Here is a 16,811-nt window from a genome sequence, read left to right on the forward strand (position 1 = left end):
ACACAGTGGCACAACAGGGGGCCCCTGACACTAGCCTGGATGATGAACAGCCCTCCACCCCCGCCGGGGCTAGTGGACAGGAGGCACAGCCACAGGAACAACAGGACACCAGCACCCCACCACCTGCAGATGGAGAACCACCCAGCAAACAGTCTCTGAGATCCAGGAACACGACAGAGAACATTGCCAAGACCCCCGGCAGGAAATGAGACCCTCCTGAATGTCACCCTTCTGTCCCACTATGTCACCCTGACCATCCTTAAACTGCCATTGCTCCACTTCCTATGCCCCTTTGGAAAATGCACCTGTGAAACAAATAGACTGGACACTGCCATGGACATTCCTCCACCATCACCCCAGCCCATTTTATAACCCCCTCCACTTATTTGCACAGGAATGAACACACTTCAATCACAAAACAATCTGGAGTCAGTCTGTGTTTTTACAAATGTGCAATGGCAATAAATATGGAATATAGTAATGTCAATTTACTTTTTCACATACCAATGTAACACAGCTGTAGGCCAGGAGTAAACAGAGCAGAGGTCACAAAGTGGGACCCAGATCTGTGAAAGTCAGGGTCCATACACTGAGTGAAAATGACAGACTTATGCTAGCTCAAACAACAGTATGTTACCTGTGTCTCACTGGAAGTATTGCATGATGATGTTGTTTCGGTGGTCGACATCCTCTTCTTCACTGTCCACAGGCTCCACAGCTGCTACAAGACCACCATCTGGCCCATCCTCCTGCAGAAAAGGCACCTGTCGTCGCAAAGCCAGGTTGTGCAGCATACAGCAGGCACGATTATCTGGCACACCTTCTTCGGTGAGTAGTATAGGGAGCCACCTGTCAGAAGGAGGCATCGGAATCTGGCCTTCAGGAGGCCGAAGGTGCGTTTGATCACCCTCCTACTTCCCCCATGTGCCTCATTTTAGCGTTCCTCTGCCCTTGTCCTGGGATTCCTCACTGGGGTCAGTAGCCATGACAGGTTGGGGTAACCAGAGGCACCTGCAAATGTCGATGGATATCTGTTAGACACACACTAACCCTTGGCGGCAGCCCCATACCCAGTCACCTATGTCAACTGTATTGGGACCTTGCCCTCAGCTATTAGCTGCACACGGTGCCTCTGGAGTTGCCCCATCACATAAGGGATGCTGCTATTTCTCAAAATGTAAGCATCATGCACAGAGCCAGGTTACTTGGCATTGACATGGGAGATGTACTGGTCTGCCAAACACACCATCTGCACATTCATCGAACGGTAGCTCTTCTGGTTTCTATACACCTGTTCATTCCTGCGGGGGGATACAAATGCCACATGTGTCCCAGCAATGGCACCAATGATGTTGGGGATATGTCCAAGGGCATAGTAGTCACCTTTAACAGTAGCCAAATCCTCCACCTGAGGGAAAACGATGTAGCTCCTCATGTGTTTCAGCAGGGCAGACAAAACTTTAGACAACACGTTGGAAAACATATGCTGGGACATCCCTGATGCCATGGCCACTGTTGTTTGAAATGACCCACTTGCAAGGAAATGGAGCACTGATAGCACCTGCACTTGAGGGGGGATTCCTGTGGGGTGGTGGATTGCTGACATCAGGTCAGGCTCCAACTGGGTACACAGTTCCTGGATTGTGGCACGGTCAAACCTGTAGGTGATGATTAAATGTCGCTCCTCCATTGTCAACAGGTCCACCAGCGGTCGGTACACAAGAGGATTCCGCCATCTCCTCACATGTCCCAGCTGACGGTGCCTAGGAAGGACAACAGCGACCACAGAGTCAAACAACTCAGAGGTATGTACCCACAGCTACACAGAACATGAAACATAATCCAAAAAGTTGTCTGTATGTGTGTTGAGTCCAGAACTAGGTATGTGTGACGCAGTTGAAAATTAAGCCATGTGGGCCCCTGAAATGGCGGCTGCCTGACCTCCAAACTGGAACAATGGGATGTGAGGTAACTGCGCTGGCGTTGTACACCGTTTTAGCAGGGCAGGCAACACTCTGGACAACGCGTTAGAGAACATTGGCTGGTACATCCCTGATGCCATGGCCACTGTTGTTTGAAAAGACCCACTGGCCAGGAAATGGAGTACAGACAGGACCTGCACTAGGAGGGTATCCCTGTGGGATGGTGGATAGATGAAATCAGGTCTGGCTCCAACTGGGCATACAGTTCCTGTATTGTTGCACGATCAAGTCTGCATGTGACTAGGATGTGTCTCTCTTCCATTGTTGACAGGTCCACCAAGGGTCTGTACACCAGAGGATGCCGCCATCTCATCACCTGACCCTGCAGACGTGCCCTATTGAGGAGAACAGCGAGCAGAGAGTCATCCAACACTGAGGTATCACAATTTGTTATTTGCAGAAACGTTATTAATCCGCAATGTGCCGGCATCTGTCTATATTCCCGGCCCAGATTGGTGTGACGCAGTTAACATTCATCCCATGTGGCCTCCTGAAACGGCAGCTGCCTGACTTGTAAGGTCGGACAAGGGGATATGAGGTAACTACGCTGGCATTGTACACCGTCGCGGTGGGCGGTCGAAAACTGCGGCGCAATTCTGCATTGGTTAACATTGGGACCTATGGGTCCCAGGAGCCAATGACGATGTACGCTGGCGGTGACGGTACGCACCGCCGCGGACGCGACCGCCATTTTCTGTCTGATCCCTCACTTGATACCTGACCTTCAACAGGAAAGGACCTACACTACAACTGCTGCTGTGACCTGTGTCTGGAAGCGACGATGGCTACAGTGTCTGGGGAAAGGGCCCCTGCCTTCACTTCGGAGGAGTTGGAGAACCTAGTGGATGGGGTCCTCCCCCAGTACAAGCAGCTGTACGGTCCTCCAGACAAACAGGTGAGTACACTGTTAGCATGATGTGTGGGCAATGCCTGTTTTGAGTGGTGTGGATGGAAGATACATGTGCGGGGGGCCTGAGGCCTACATGTGCGGATGGTGAGTGTACGTGCGTCAGTGCATGGGTGGGAACTGGTGGGCAATGAGTATGACGGTCCGGACGGGTAAGTAATTTCATTGCCAAGGACGTCCGGACCCTGGGGGTCTACCACAGATGGAGGACCCACTGCCGTAAATGATGGGAGGGCCTGCGGCGCTGGAGCAAGATTACAGCGGCGGCCCAGCTGGGGATGGCCTCCCAACGTGGGAGGGGTGCCCGTCGCGCCATGACCCCTCTGATGTTCCAGATCCTGGCGGTGGCCTATCCGGAGTTGGATGGGCGCTTGAGGGCATCATAGCAGCCACAATGGGGGTGTCTACACTCTCATTCAGCTGACTCTGCACGCATTATGATGTGTCTGGGTGGGGTAGGTGGGCAGTGGGTTCCTCTTGGTAGGAGCCATCTACACCTAGTCAGGCTCCAGTGACTTCCAGGTGTGCAGCAATTGGTCTTAGGCCTCGTACCCTATGGTCAGCTGAAATTTCTAGGAACTGTCAGTGCATGGGGTAGTGCAGAGGGCTGCTCCATGTGTGTTGTGTCTGCCAACGGTAGTGGTGTTGCATGCACTGAACATGTCTTTTTTCTGTCTTCCCCCCTTTTTGTGGTCTCCCTGTTCTTGTGTGCAATAGCATCATCAGGCAGAGGAGCATTGGCACCGGAGCAGAAGGGAGCTGCAACCCACTTGGCCCTGGAGGGTGAAGCAACGGAGTCTGAAGCCACCAGTGAGACGGAGGGTGAGGGGAACTCCACAGCGGGGACAGGAGCAGACAGCAGTGACAGCGACTCCTCTGATGGGAGCTCCCTTGTGGTGGCGGGCACCTCTGTGCCCACTACATCAACAGGTACAACCGCCACCGCCCCACCAGCACTGCCCTCCCAGCAGCCCCTCAGCGTGTGTCCCGTGCCCGCTCACCCAGGAGAGTGGGCATCACCTTCACCCCACGCACCTCAAGCCCTGCCCCAGTCAGCCCTGCTGCCCTCAGTGAGGAGGCTAGTGACCTCCTGAGATCCCTCACTGTTGGGCAATCTACCATTGTATATGCCATCCAGGTTGTAAAGAGGCATTTGCATTAAAAAAAAGCATACCTGGAGGGCATTCATTCTGGGCAGGCAGCCCAACAGAGAGCATTTCAGGCTCTGGCCTCAGCACTGATGGTAGCCATTATCTCTGTGTCCAGCCTCGCCCCTCCAACTTCCTCCACCCAGACCCAATCCCCTGTACCTCAGACTATCCCAAGCACACCATCAGACCAGCATGCACACACATCAACACACAAGAGTGGACATGGCAAACATAAGCACGACACATCCCACAGGCACTCACAGAAGCACCATCCCCATGCAGACACAGCAACATCCATTGCCTCCACTGTGTCCCCATCCTCCATATCCTCCTCCTCCCTCCCTGTCTCGTCTCCACTCACACCTGCATGCACAACATTCTCAGCCACTACCTTCATCACCAGCACGCCCATCTCCACACACGCTCACGTGCACTCACCACCCCCACTAGCATTCACACATCCCCAGTGTCCTCTCCCAGTCTGTCAGTGAGCCCTCCTCCAAAAGTACATAAACGCAGGTACCCCCCCACCCAACAGCTATCCACCTCACAACAGCCTCCGGCCATGCACCTTCACCCAAATTCAGCAGACGTACACCTCCCACAACCACTACCTCTACCTCCACTCCCAAACCCCCTCCATCTTCCCATCCCAGTGTGTCTAAAAAACTCTTCCTGGCTAACATTGACCTCTTCCCTACACCCCCCCGTCATTCACCTAGGGCCAGGCTTTCCAGGTCCCAGCCCAGCACATCACCCACCACATCCCCAGGCACAGTGGCTCCAGCAACTGCGGGGTAATTGAGTGCACCACCCATCAGGGCTGCCAGTGTGCCACGTAGCGAGGGCAAGGACATTCCTCCACCTGCCAAGGTTTAAAACGTGCTCACATCCCGCAGGGAGAAGCCAAAACTACCAGCCACTAAGGGCTCAGCAAAAACAAAAGGGGATAGTGGCAAGACAACTGCGACACCATCAAAGGTGGGGAATGGCCAAAAGCAGAAGAGCAGGTCAGGAGAGGGCATGGTGGCACCGACTGAAGGACCAGTGTCACACCTTCTGTCCACAAACACGCCAACCTGTACAGCGGGGAACACCGTTATCTGCCCTGCCACCACAACCGCCGCCTGCACCGCGACCTGCACTGCCCCCGGCACGTCTACAGCCTCAGCGACAGTCCCCAGCCTCTTCCCCAGTGGGCAGCCGTCCAAGGCTGCAGGAGACGTCCTGCTTTGTCCCTCAGCAGGTGCTGACCCAAGCACCGCCACCACACCGCTGTCACAGACACCGCCGTAAGCACCGCAGCCACAGACACCGCCGCAAGCACCACGGCTACAGACACTGCCGCAAGCAGCACCACCAGCCCCGCGGCATCCTCAGACACTGGCACCACCATTGACATGGCTACCATTCCCAGTGGTCAGTCGTCTGAGGCTGGAGGAGAGTTCCTGGACCCTGGGCAGCTTCCATGAGGCATGACTTCCATCACTGTTTGCACCTGCAGGTGGAACGCGAAGCCGCAGCAGTGTGGGGTATGTCGCTGCCTACATGGCGTATCATGCTACCTGAACCTCGCCAATCTCATGACACACACACCCAGGTGAGGGAATTGTACCAGCCACACTGCTCGTGGAGCACTCTGGGCACCAGGCCCCCTCCAGAACCAGTGGAGTATCACATCCACTACCTCAGTCCTTGGCAGGATGAAGCACTCTGGGCAACAGGCCCCCTCCAGAACCAGTGGAGTATCACATCCACTACCTCATTCCTCGGCAGGTTGAAGCACTCTGGGCTCCATGACCCCTCCACAAACAGTGGAGTATCACATCCACTACCTCAGTCCTTGGCAGGATGAAGCACTCTGGGCACCAGGCCCTCTCCACAACCAGTGGAGACTGTTATCGACTTGAGAGACTGTGGCTTTGCACTCCCCAGGATAGAGCAGTGGGCAAACCACCCACTGGAGAGAATTGAGAGACTGTGGCTTTGCAATCCCCAGGATACAGCAGTGGGCAAACCACCCACTAGAGAGACTTTAGAGACTGTTGCTTTGCACTCCCCAGGATAGAACAGTGGGCAAACCACCCACTGGAGAGACTTGAGAGACTGTGGCTTTGCAGTCCCCAGAATACAGCAGTGGGCAAAACACCCACTGGAGAGTCTTGAGAAACTGTGGCTGTGCACTCCCCAGGATACAGCAGTGGGCAAACCACCCACTGGAGAGACTTGAGAGACTGTGGCTTTGCTCTCCCCAGGATACAGCAATGGGCATGGAGCCCCCTCGTGCAGCAGTGGCGTTGTGCGTTCATCAGGCTGAGGTGCCCTCCTCCCCATCCCCCTGTATTTTCAATCTGATGCCCCAGCAGTGTTCTCTCCGTTTCCAGTCAGGTATCATGTGTGGGCTTCGCCCATGCATTTTGGACATAGTGGTCCACGGACAATGATTGGTACACTAGCCGGATTTGTGTAGTTGGTGTACATATTTGTATATACTGCATTTTGACTTTTGACTAATGGATTTTTCATGATTACAATTGTTACAATCATTTCCTTATGTCCTTGCGTTCTTCCAGGGGGTGGGCGGGTTTATATGTGATGTTGATGCATGTATTTGTGTGTATGTTGTTGTGTATAATAGTGAGGGTGTGGATGTTGCGTGTTGCATGTGTGTGTCACTCTCTTTCCTCCCCCTCCCCCCCTCCCCTGTATTGTAGGGGCAGTACTCACCGTAGTCACCACCGCCGTCATTCGTACTCCTGGTAGAAGAGGAGGTAAACCAACATAAGTAACACCTGAAGTTCGGGCTCCATGGCGTCCTGTTTCCTCGTTGGGTGTCGAGAGGTGAGTGGTTTCCATTCCAAGTCCTGTTTCTGCCGTGCTTTGGATAGCGTTGGTACCACCCCGGAAAAGGTGGCTGGTAGGCGTGTTGTAATACAGTGGGCAGAACCTTGTGTTCTGCCTGTCTGTTGGCAGTTACCGCTGCGGTGTTTGTTTCTACCGCCGTGGCGGTCGGGGTGTTAAAGTGGCTGTCTATGTTGGCGGTTTGCGCGATGGTCGTAATCCCATTTTTTTTCCGCCGGCTTGTTTGCGGTATTACCGCCGCTTTAACCCCGACCACCAGGGTTGCAATGAGGGCCATAGTTATGAAGCCTTTCTGTTATTCAGTTCTAAGCCACTTTCTCTAATTGTTAGTAAAGCAATGGAACGCAGTGTGCTGTCCTCTGCTTCTCCTACCGGTCTGCAGTCGTGTTGTTCAGGGGCCGCTTCCTGGACCTGCCCTGCGGTGTCCTCGTCAGTCTATTTTTCTGCAGGTGTGACCATCACCTTTCTTAGAGACTATGTTGTGTGCTTCACTCAAATGCATCAGTTGGTGTCACCTGACACTTGATGAGGAACTCTCAGCATGGCTCTTAGGAATGGTCTGGTCTGTCTCCTCCATTTCTGCTATGTTGCACTGCTCCACAGGTTGCATGTGCTCATCCGTTGTAGGCCCTTTGGTCTTGCTTGTTGTTGTTGCGGATCTGCACCTAGTGCCGTGAATCCACTCAGGATGTCCCTGTACCTTCACCTCCATCCTTGTCACCAGGAGCACGAGGTATGGTCCAGTCCACCTAGAACTAAGAGAAACATTTTATATTTTTCTTACCATGACCATGTCTCCAGCTTTTAAAAGGATGTGTGGGCTCTGAGGACGGATGGGGCAAAGCTTCCTTCACCTGGAGATGATGATGCCTCAAGACTGCTGACAACGTTATGGCATAGTCAGAAATGTTTTCATTTGTCCACAGCAATGCTGCTTCGGATGCTGGGAGAGGCAACTTCAACCCCACAGACATAGGCCGCCCCATCAGTGCCTCCTGGTGGGACAAAAAGGTTGTTCTAGATGCAGTTGCCCTTATTGCATGCATCATTAAAGGCAGTGTATCAGGCCACTTCAGGCCTGTTGCATCAGTTGTCTTTAGTAATCTATTTTTTATTGTGGAGTTCATCCTGTCCACCTGTCCTGAACTTTGGAGCAGTTGCCACTCTATTCCCAAACATTCACACATCTTTTGCGCAACTGCAGCCACAAATTCACCCTCTCTGTTGCTATTCATGCCCTGGGGGACCCCAATTTGGGGTATGATATCTTTCATCAAGCATCCCACCACAGTTGCCGCATCATTCTTCCTTATGGGAAACGCCTCCATCCATTTTGAAAATTGATCCACACACACCAGCAAGTATTTGAATCCATTCACTGGGGTTTATAGGCAAAGTCTACTTGGACGCTGGTAAACGGCCCCTGTGGTACTGGTAAGTGATGATGTGTAGCAGGGGACCAGCCTTTAGTATGTTGGCCACAGACAAGATATCGGGAGCAGAATTGTACAATGAAGGCTAGTATCCCTGGTGCATTCCTGCCTAATTAGCTCATTCATATCCTCTTGTGCCATGTGAGTGGGTCCATGAGCAAGCCCTGTAAGGGGAAGGAACCTAGTGCATAGTGGACCCATCCTCCCTCATCATTTTGCTCACACCCAGCATCAGTCAACACTCTTTCCTCAGCTGGTGTTGCAGACAATTGTGCTTTCCTCACATCATCTAGCAACAATTGTCTCTGAATAAGCTGAATTTTTAGAAGGCTTTTTGCCATTGAGGGGACCATCTGTACGGGCTGTAACGTGCTCTCTCTTGCTGCTGTGTCAGCCATAGCGTTTCCTTTGGCTATCTTGGTATTAGCTCCTGTATGGACCTTGCATTAGAGCTGCACTTTCAATTATGGTGTCTACTGTTGTTATAGCTTACCGTTCTCTGTAATTGGAGTCTGTTAGTCTGCTGGAAGAACCATCAGTGTACCATTCATAGTTTGCCTTTTCTAATGGCATCTATTGTAAATCTGGTCTGGGGGTTGTGCATTTTTCTACAACCTCAACACAATCATGGTCAGGTGTCTCATCAGAATCATCTATTGCAGGTAATAATGTTGCCAAATTAACAGGTGGGGATTTTTTAATGGTAATATTAGTGTTAGACAACAACATGACCTCATAACCTTTGTGCCTGGCTGCAGAAAAATGCTGTGTTGCTGCTGATGACAACAACTGTATCAAATGTGGCACATAAACAATACAAGGGGAGTCTATCACAATGGGGGCCGCCCTCTCTACCATCACAGTGGCTGCTTCACCTGCGCTCAAACAGGCTGCATGCCCAGTCACTGCCGAAGGCAAAGTCACAGAGTAATGCGCCACATGTCTTTTTCCAGAGCCCTGCTGCTGTGTCAGTACACCATTTGCAATGCCATTTTGCTCTGACACATAGAGATGGAAGGACAGTTTGTAATCAGGCAGCCCCAAGGCTGGCGCAATACACAATGTCCCTTTCAGTGTCTTGAAACATTCTGCAAGTTCGTTAGTATATACAATGTTGTTGGGTGCATCTTGTAGTGTGCATTTCCTCAAGAATGCTTCATAGGATCTGTACTCAGGGATACAATGGTGGCAGTAGTTCATCATCCCCAGGAAGGACATTATTCCTTCCTTGGTGGAGAGGGGATGCATGCTTTGAATCATTTTTATTCTGTCAGGTGATATGCAGCGTGTACTTTTGGATACCACATAACCAAGGCAAGTCACTTCTTTTTGGCAGCACAGAAATGTTGACAATGAGGCTTTGTGTCCTCTCTCCTGGAGGTAGTTCAGCAGAGCAACAGTGTCTTTTTCACAAGCCTCAAGTGATGGGGATGCCACAAGGAGATCATTAGTGTACTGCAAGATGACACTGCTACCTTCCAGGTGTAGGCTGCCTGTGTCTCTCTTTACTGACTGTGCATAGACCGTGGGACTCTCTGTGAAGCCTTGGGCCAGTCTTGTGAAAATGTACTGGGTATCATTTATTGTGTCGGCAAAGAGGTACTCACTCTCTGGATGGACAGTAATATTAAAAAACACAATTCTAACCTGCGCTCAGGTGCTTGTAAGTAAATCCCATTTCTTGAAAGCATATACTGTTGCAGAAATTGTTGCAGATGAGGTATCTCCCCAGCAAATTGGTGGGGCACATCCATATTAAAATTAAGAAATCAGCCATTTTATCTCCTACACTGTATTCTCTTCAGGTGTGTCAGATACCTTCATCATAAAGCACCGGGCTCATCGGTTTTCCGCTGCATGGGTCATCTTTCTCTGTGCGTCATCCTATGTTCCTGCTTGTTTTCTCTAGAAATCGTTCCTCATGTAGTGCTGATCTTTCTGTAAGCCTCTTGGCATGGGCAAGGATAACACTGATCCCTACTCTTGTCTCCTTGCTGTATCCTTGTCCTCCACCATATCTACACTGTGCCCCTTGATAATGTTATTCAATGATGTAAGCCCCGCCTTGCATATCTCTTACAAAGGTACTATTCCTCAGGAAAACAGCAAAAATTCTGCCCTGTCCTTAACAAAATCTGCAATTCTTCCTTCATCCAGTCTTGTTAGTTGCATAGTGACGGTCCCTCAAGGAAGTTACAATCCAGTGAGACACCAGCTCCTTCTATTACTTACATTTGTATTGACACTGCAAAATGCACCATAAGGGGGTTAATCAGTTTCATTCTTGGACCTAGAATGGACCTGTGGTGTTCAATTCAGTTCCAAGATGGCTGAATTAAAGGCAGACATTAATTGCTATATCTCTCTCAATTCTTCCATGAATTTAAATTACTAATGATGATAGTGTAAAACAGTTTACATTTATTCAGCATCAATTTGACCCTCTTTTTATTGAACACATTAAAGCCCCAAGACATTATCAAAGAGCCAAGGTTTTTTTTTTTTATGTTTTCATATATTAGCACTTTTTACCTAGTATGTTCTGGTTTGAATATTACTCGTAATGGGTTCTCCTACCTTGGAATATTTAGGAAATGTAATACAAAGGAATTAAGTTATTGTTAAACTACTCTTCAAAATTACAAGCACACATTATATATTTTTTTCTATGGTCCGTAGTATCTATTTAGAATAAGTTGCACTCCACTGTGTGTTTTCTTAACTTTTATGAAATTTTGCTAATTCAGTGTGGTGAAGGCTAACACGACACTACACTGTTTGCACATGTGTGGAAGAGAGCCGTCTCAAATGGGGACACAACTGCAAGCCTCCCTATACAAAGCATCTGTTGCAAACCATAAGAAATAGAAGCAAAACTGCTGAGAAGAAATAGCCTCTCCTCCAAACTAGCTCACCCTTTTTATTTTCTTTATTATTATTACAAGTGGTATGTACTAAATGTACAAATTGCATTAATACAATAAAAAATGTACATGCATATATGCATATGTATCTCATATCTAAAATATGGTGATGACCTGCAATCATGCTTTCACAGTTGCCAAGCTTTGAAGTAATTCCAACAGCCACAACAATAAATGGAGACCATATTAAAAGTTGAAATCCCACAAAAATATTTTCTTTCAAGAGGCTCTGAAAAGTTCTTTTATATATATATATATATATATATATATATATATATATATATATATATATATATATATTTGTATTTTTGTCCCTCTAATACTCCATTTAGCTTGCACCATCAAGCGTGTGCGTGTGTCCCTTTAAAATCATTTAGATAAAACCAGTTTAATTAGTGTACTACTAAAAATCTGGTGTAAAAACAAAAATAAAGACTGCCACAGTTGTCATTACCTATTTGCATAACTTTGGATGAGGAAATGTTCAAAGCTACCCTTGAGTATTTTTGTTTTGTAACAGCAGTGCAGGTCGGGGCTAAATACAGAAGCTTAGCATCTGACACTTAAACCTGCTGTCGTAAATTCACATCCCCTGTCCCAGCACAGTTAACAACTGCTGTTTAGTGTTTGACCTATGTGAGAGTCACATCAGACCTCTGCAGGGCCAGAAGCATACCTGCTCTCCATCTACAATTTTAGTCTTTGGAAAGGTAGGATTCAAACTATGCTATTTTTGTATTTCTGTGCAGTGCACTCTCTACCACCAATTAACACCGGTAGGGAAAGGTAACCTTCCAAAGAACTGTCTCAAGAAAATTTACAATGCAAGTATGCACATAGAAATCCTGTGCAAAAAGGCAGGCCAGGAGCTGGAGTGCTTGAGACACACTGCAGCCATGAGGCCACATTGAAACTAAAGCTCACATTTTAATTTTGTCTCTAATATACAGAAATATTGGCATTGTTAGAGCTCAAAATCACCCTTTTTTGTACTCAAGATATTTACCTATTTAGACACAGAAACCTGAGTGTTTAATTTACACATGTTGAGAAAAATGACACAGAAAAAGTAGGAGCACCTTAAAAGTGTGCTTGAAGCCATAGAAATGCAAAATATTCACTGCTTCTTAATAGGATGTTATAACAGAATATTTATGAAAAGGATGATTTAAAATGGTTATGTTGAAAGAATAATGCAATTCTAATGATGTGACCTAGCCTTTCTGTTGCCTTACATTGTAGTACACCATGAGAAGAAGGGGGTGCAAACATTTGTGGGAATTAGTTACATTGCTGATATTTACAGTAGTGATATTAGACATTATAAACATCATACAAATGCAAATACAATATTAGTAAAATTAATTTTAAGAATAATTTACATGTATGTATGTTGAGCAAACTTTGTGGTAGTTGGTCATATTTAGCCTTTGTCATTATTGAATAATGTTTTAAGGTCTTCAAGCTGTAGCTTCACACTGTAATAAGTGTTTATTCAGAATTTACATTTTAGGTTGATCTCTTTATTGCTGCGAACATGATCCTTTACTGAATCCTAGAAATGTTCATTTTATCCTTTAGAAATAAGTAATTAATTCCCATCCAACCACAAATGTATTTGAATGGTCTTTTTTTTTAAGTAGTATACCATGTGCCCAGGGCCAGTACATTAAATGCTACTAGTGGGTTGTAGTACTAGTTGTGCCACCCACATATGTAGCCTTTCAAACCTGTCTCAGGCCTGCCACTGGAGCCTGTGTGAGCAGTTTACTGCTACTCTAACCTGGAACTTAAAACTGTTTGCCAATCCTTAAAACTCCCTTTTTGCTACATATAAGGCACACTAAGGTAGGCGCTAAGTAGGTGGGGCATGTACTTTTAAATTTGCATGTCCTGGTGGTGTCATACACAATTTTTTTATTTTTTGTTTCTCTTCACTACTGTGAGGTCTACACCTCTTTATTGCGTGATTTTTTTACCATTAAAGTTAGTTTTATCATTAGTATTTTATAAATGTCACTTCTATACGTAGATCTTTCTCTGCTGTTACCGTTCTGTGTACATGCAGCCTGTCTTTAAAACCCAAGCTTTGTTCCAGCAATACTCTGTGCTTTCCTTCTCTCTGTCCACATAAGCGTGCAAACCACTGTGCATATGTTAGACAGTCTGTGTCCTTCTTACCTTGCTCTATGAGGCTATCTGGTCAAAACTTTTCTCTTTTGTCAGCTGTTTAAACAACTTTTTAGTCATTTTCAGCACTCTATGGCTTACCACCATTATGTTTCCTGTAAACTAGCCTCTGCCCATTGTGCCCTTCCCTCACAATTTTACAGTCTGAAAAATAAACACAACGGTTTTATCCTGCAAAAAAATTATTAAACAGGGTAAAAAAATTGTTATGCAGTGGTGGATAGACAGAGAGATAGAGAGATAGAGAAAACAAGAGCTGTTGACAATTTAGAGGCACAACATAAAACAGTTTTTCTTCTCTAATGCAGTGCTGCAGTACTTTACATATAATTCAAAAACATTGCAATGACACATAGTGGCACATTTACACTTAATCAACACATAAATCAAATACAGCCATTGATCAATGACAGACTATCTGTTTGTGCACATTTCAAAATAATGTCCTATGTACTGGTGCCAGCTGATCAAATGCTTCCCAAGCTACACTCTGGGAGGGATTTAATTAATTAATTTATTTATTTATTTATTTATTTTCTCTCTGGGGTTCCCATGAAATGAAAAATAATTATCTTCTCTCTTTCCAGGCTCTCCTGTGTGGTCTTACTATGCACCGTACAAATTTGCCACTATCCTTTAACGTAATGATACAGAAACTTAGTTACTCCTCAGTCCCCTGTTTAAGAAAAAAATGTATCTTCTGTCTGGCAAAGTTCTCCTGCGTGGTCTTACTATTTGCCATACGAATTCGCCACTATCATTTAACGTAATGATATGGGTAACTTAGTTACTCCTCAGTCACCTATTTAATTGCCAGCTATATTTTTATTTACCTCAATCCCCAGTTTAACTCTTAGCTAAATTGTAAGCGTTGAGAGGCCACAATAGCAAGGCATTTAATTAATGTAACGGTGGTGGCATTTCACACATCCCACTTCTGACACCATTTGTTAGGGAAACTACTTTTCAACCCTCCTCAGAGTGACACAAAGAAAACACAAACACCAGGCAAGGCTCCGGAACAGATGAAATGTTTCTTGAGGTTCCAAGGTTTATTAGAAGGCCAACGCACAAGGCAGATGCAAATCCCAGTGTAGCGTCTTACAAGCTGGCATCTTCTGCCCTGAAGCCTTTAAAGTCAGGCAGTTATATATGTTAACAAGGGCTGTCACAGCCAAACCCCAGAAGGGGACACAGTCTAAACACGCTGCATATACAGAACTTCAAGACCACAGAGTAACATTATACATATCACAGTGTGAGCAGAGACAAGTGAACAGACAAAAGGTGGACTGTACGAAAAAGAGGACTGGGTTGCTGACTGGCTGAACTTAAAGTGTGAGACCAAGCTAAACTTAACAACGTGACTTGGAGGCGTGTTTTGCAGAGCTGGCATAGGTGACAGAGATGTCAGCAGCAAAGTCTTACTGGGATTCAGATAATGGAGGAGAGAATTGGAACTAAAGTTTCATATCTATAGGTACATACATGTGAATATATATTTTTCTAAAAAATCGGGCCCCCTTAGGGGATATTTAAAGAAATAAAATAATTGAAAATATTGGGGTCAGCCCTCCTGACATGGGCTGACCCCCTTTGGGGGCAGATCTTTTGTTTTTATACATGTGTGGTTTGCCTTGGGGTTGCAATCGGCCCCAGGGAAAACACACATAGAAAAAAAATGATGTAGAGAGAGACTCTCTCTCTCTCTATAGATTTATATATATATGTATAGTGAGAAAGAGAGACAGACAGAGAAATCTCTCTCTCTCTCTCTCCCTCTCTCTCTTTATATATATATATATATATATATATAAATATATATATATATATATATATATATATATATATTTATATATATATATATATATCACTTTTTTACATGTGTTGTTTTTCAGGGAGCCACAAAATATATATATGAATATATATATATATATATATATATATATATATATATATGGACACTTGAATACGGCGTTTCCTCTCTGCACCTAAACGTCAAAGGTGCTAGTCAAAATACGCGTGCCACCGCTTATTAAATTGCACACTTTCTCCCGTATTTAGGAAAAGACAGCACTCCACGAACACAACGAGTTCCGATTTTTTATTCGCCTACAGGGACGCGTTTCGTCGTTACCGCCTTTATCAACCTGTAGATCGCCATTTTGGCTGTGTTTAAAAACTCTCCAATCATAATGTTCGCTATCACCATACACTGTGAAAGTGCTGTTTTATTACAATTGTCGATTATATTTACCATATGATCATCTGGTCTATGTTGATTATTTTATCGTATTGTTTACGTACTATTATACACTTATTATTTTGCCTGTTTGTAACTTGAAGTCATTTACCTATCGACATGAATAGGTTATACAATACATCTCCTCTAACCTATACATGCATTTTTTGTTCAACGTATATAACCCAGCAAGTGCTGATAAATTCATGCTTTTTCAACGATGTTGTTCATTATAGGTAAAAAAACTATATATAATATCTCAATTAAGATTTTCTTTAAATACCTGGAAACTCTCATATACCATGACTTGCCTCATGTTTTCTTGTGTCTCACAAAATATGGACAATAGTCCAAGATCACTTTCTTCAACTTTCTACGTTAAAACATGCTCATAGATCACTCTAGAATACGCCCATGGCTTGACTGTTATATTATGGTATTGACACATGAACCAATATAAATACCCTGCTATAACATCTCACACAACTTGTTCAATACAGATGGATGTACATCTCTTCACTACTGTTTAACCCATTTGGTTCTTTAGTATCGAATGCCAATATGTACTTAGATTCCAAAACTCTTAAATTATTTTCTCTGTCTCCTCCTCGAATGTCTTTTTTAATTCCGTCTATGACGCTGTATGTTACATCTTCTATTTTCCCTCCATGTACCTCATGTATGTGTCGGGCAACTGGGTAAGAATCATCTTTGTTCAATATGGCTCTCAAGTGTTGCAACATTTTTTTGTGTTCCTGCAATTTCGTGCTGCCTACATACACTTTAGGACAACTGCACTTTAAGATGTAAACCACAAATTCACTTTTACAATTATATTTTCCTTTGATAGAATGAACAATTCTATCTCCTCTTTTGATGGATTTAATGTTTTCTCCATTCCTACAAGGTTTACATTTAGAGCATCTATGAAAACCATCCTGAACTTTAAACCAATTTTGATTGGACGCTTCCTGTCTCACATCACTCTTGACTAGGATATCCTTCATGGAAGTCCCTTTCTTATAAGTCACTAAAGGTTTGGTCAATATTTGTTCTCCTATCACGGGATCACTTCTAAGCATATGCCAGTGTTTCTGCAACAATTTTCGCATCTGCAAAT

This window comes from Pleurodeles waltl, chromosome 4_2 (genome assembly GCF_031143425.1).
Source record: "Pleurodeles waltl isolate 20211129_DDA chromosome 4_2, aPleWal1.hap1.20221129, whole genome shotgun sequence".
NCBI classification, from domain to species: domain Eukaryota; kingdom Metazoa; phylum Chordata; class Amphibia; order Caudata; family Salamandridae; genus Pleurodeles; species Pleurodeles waltl.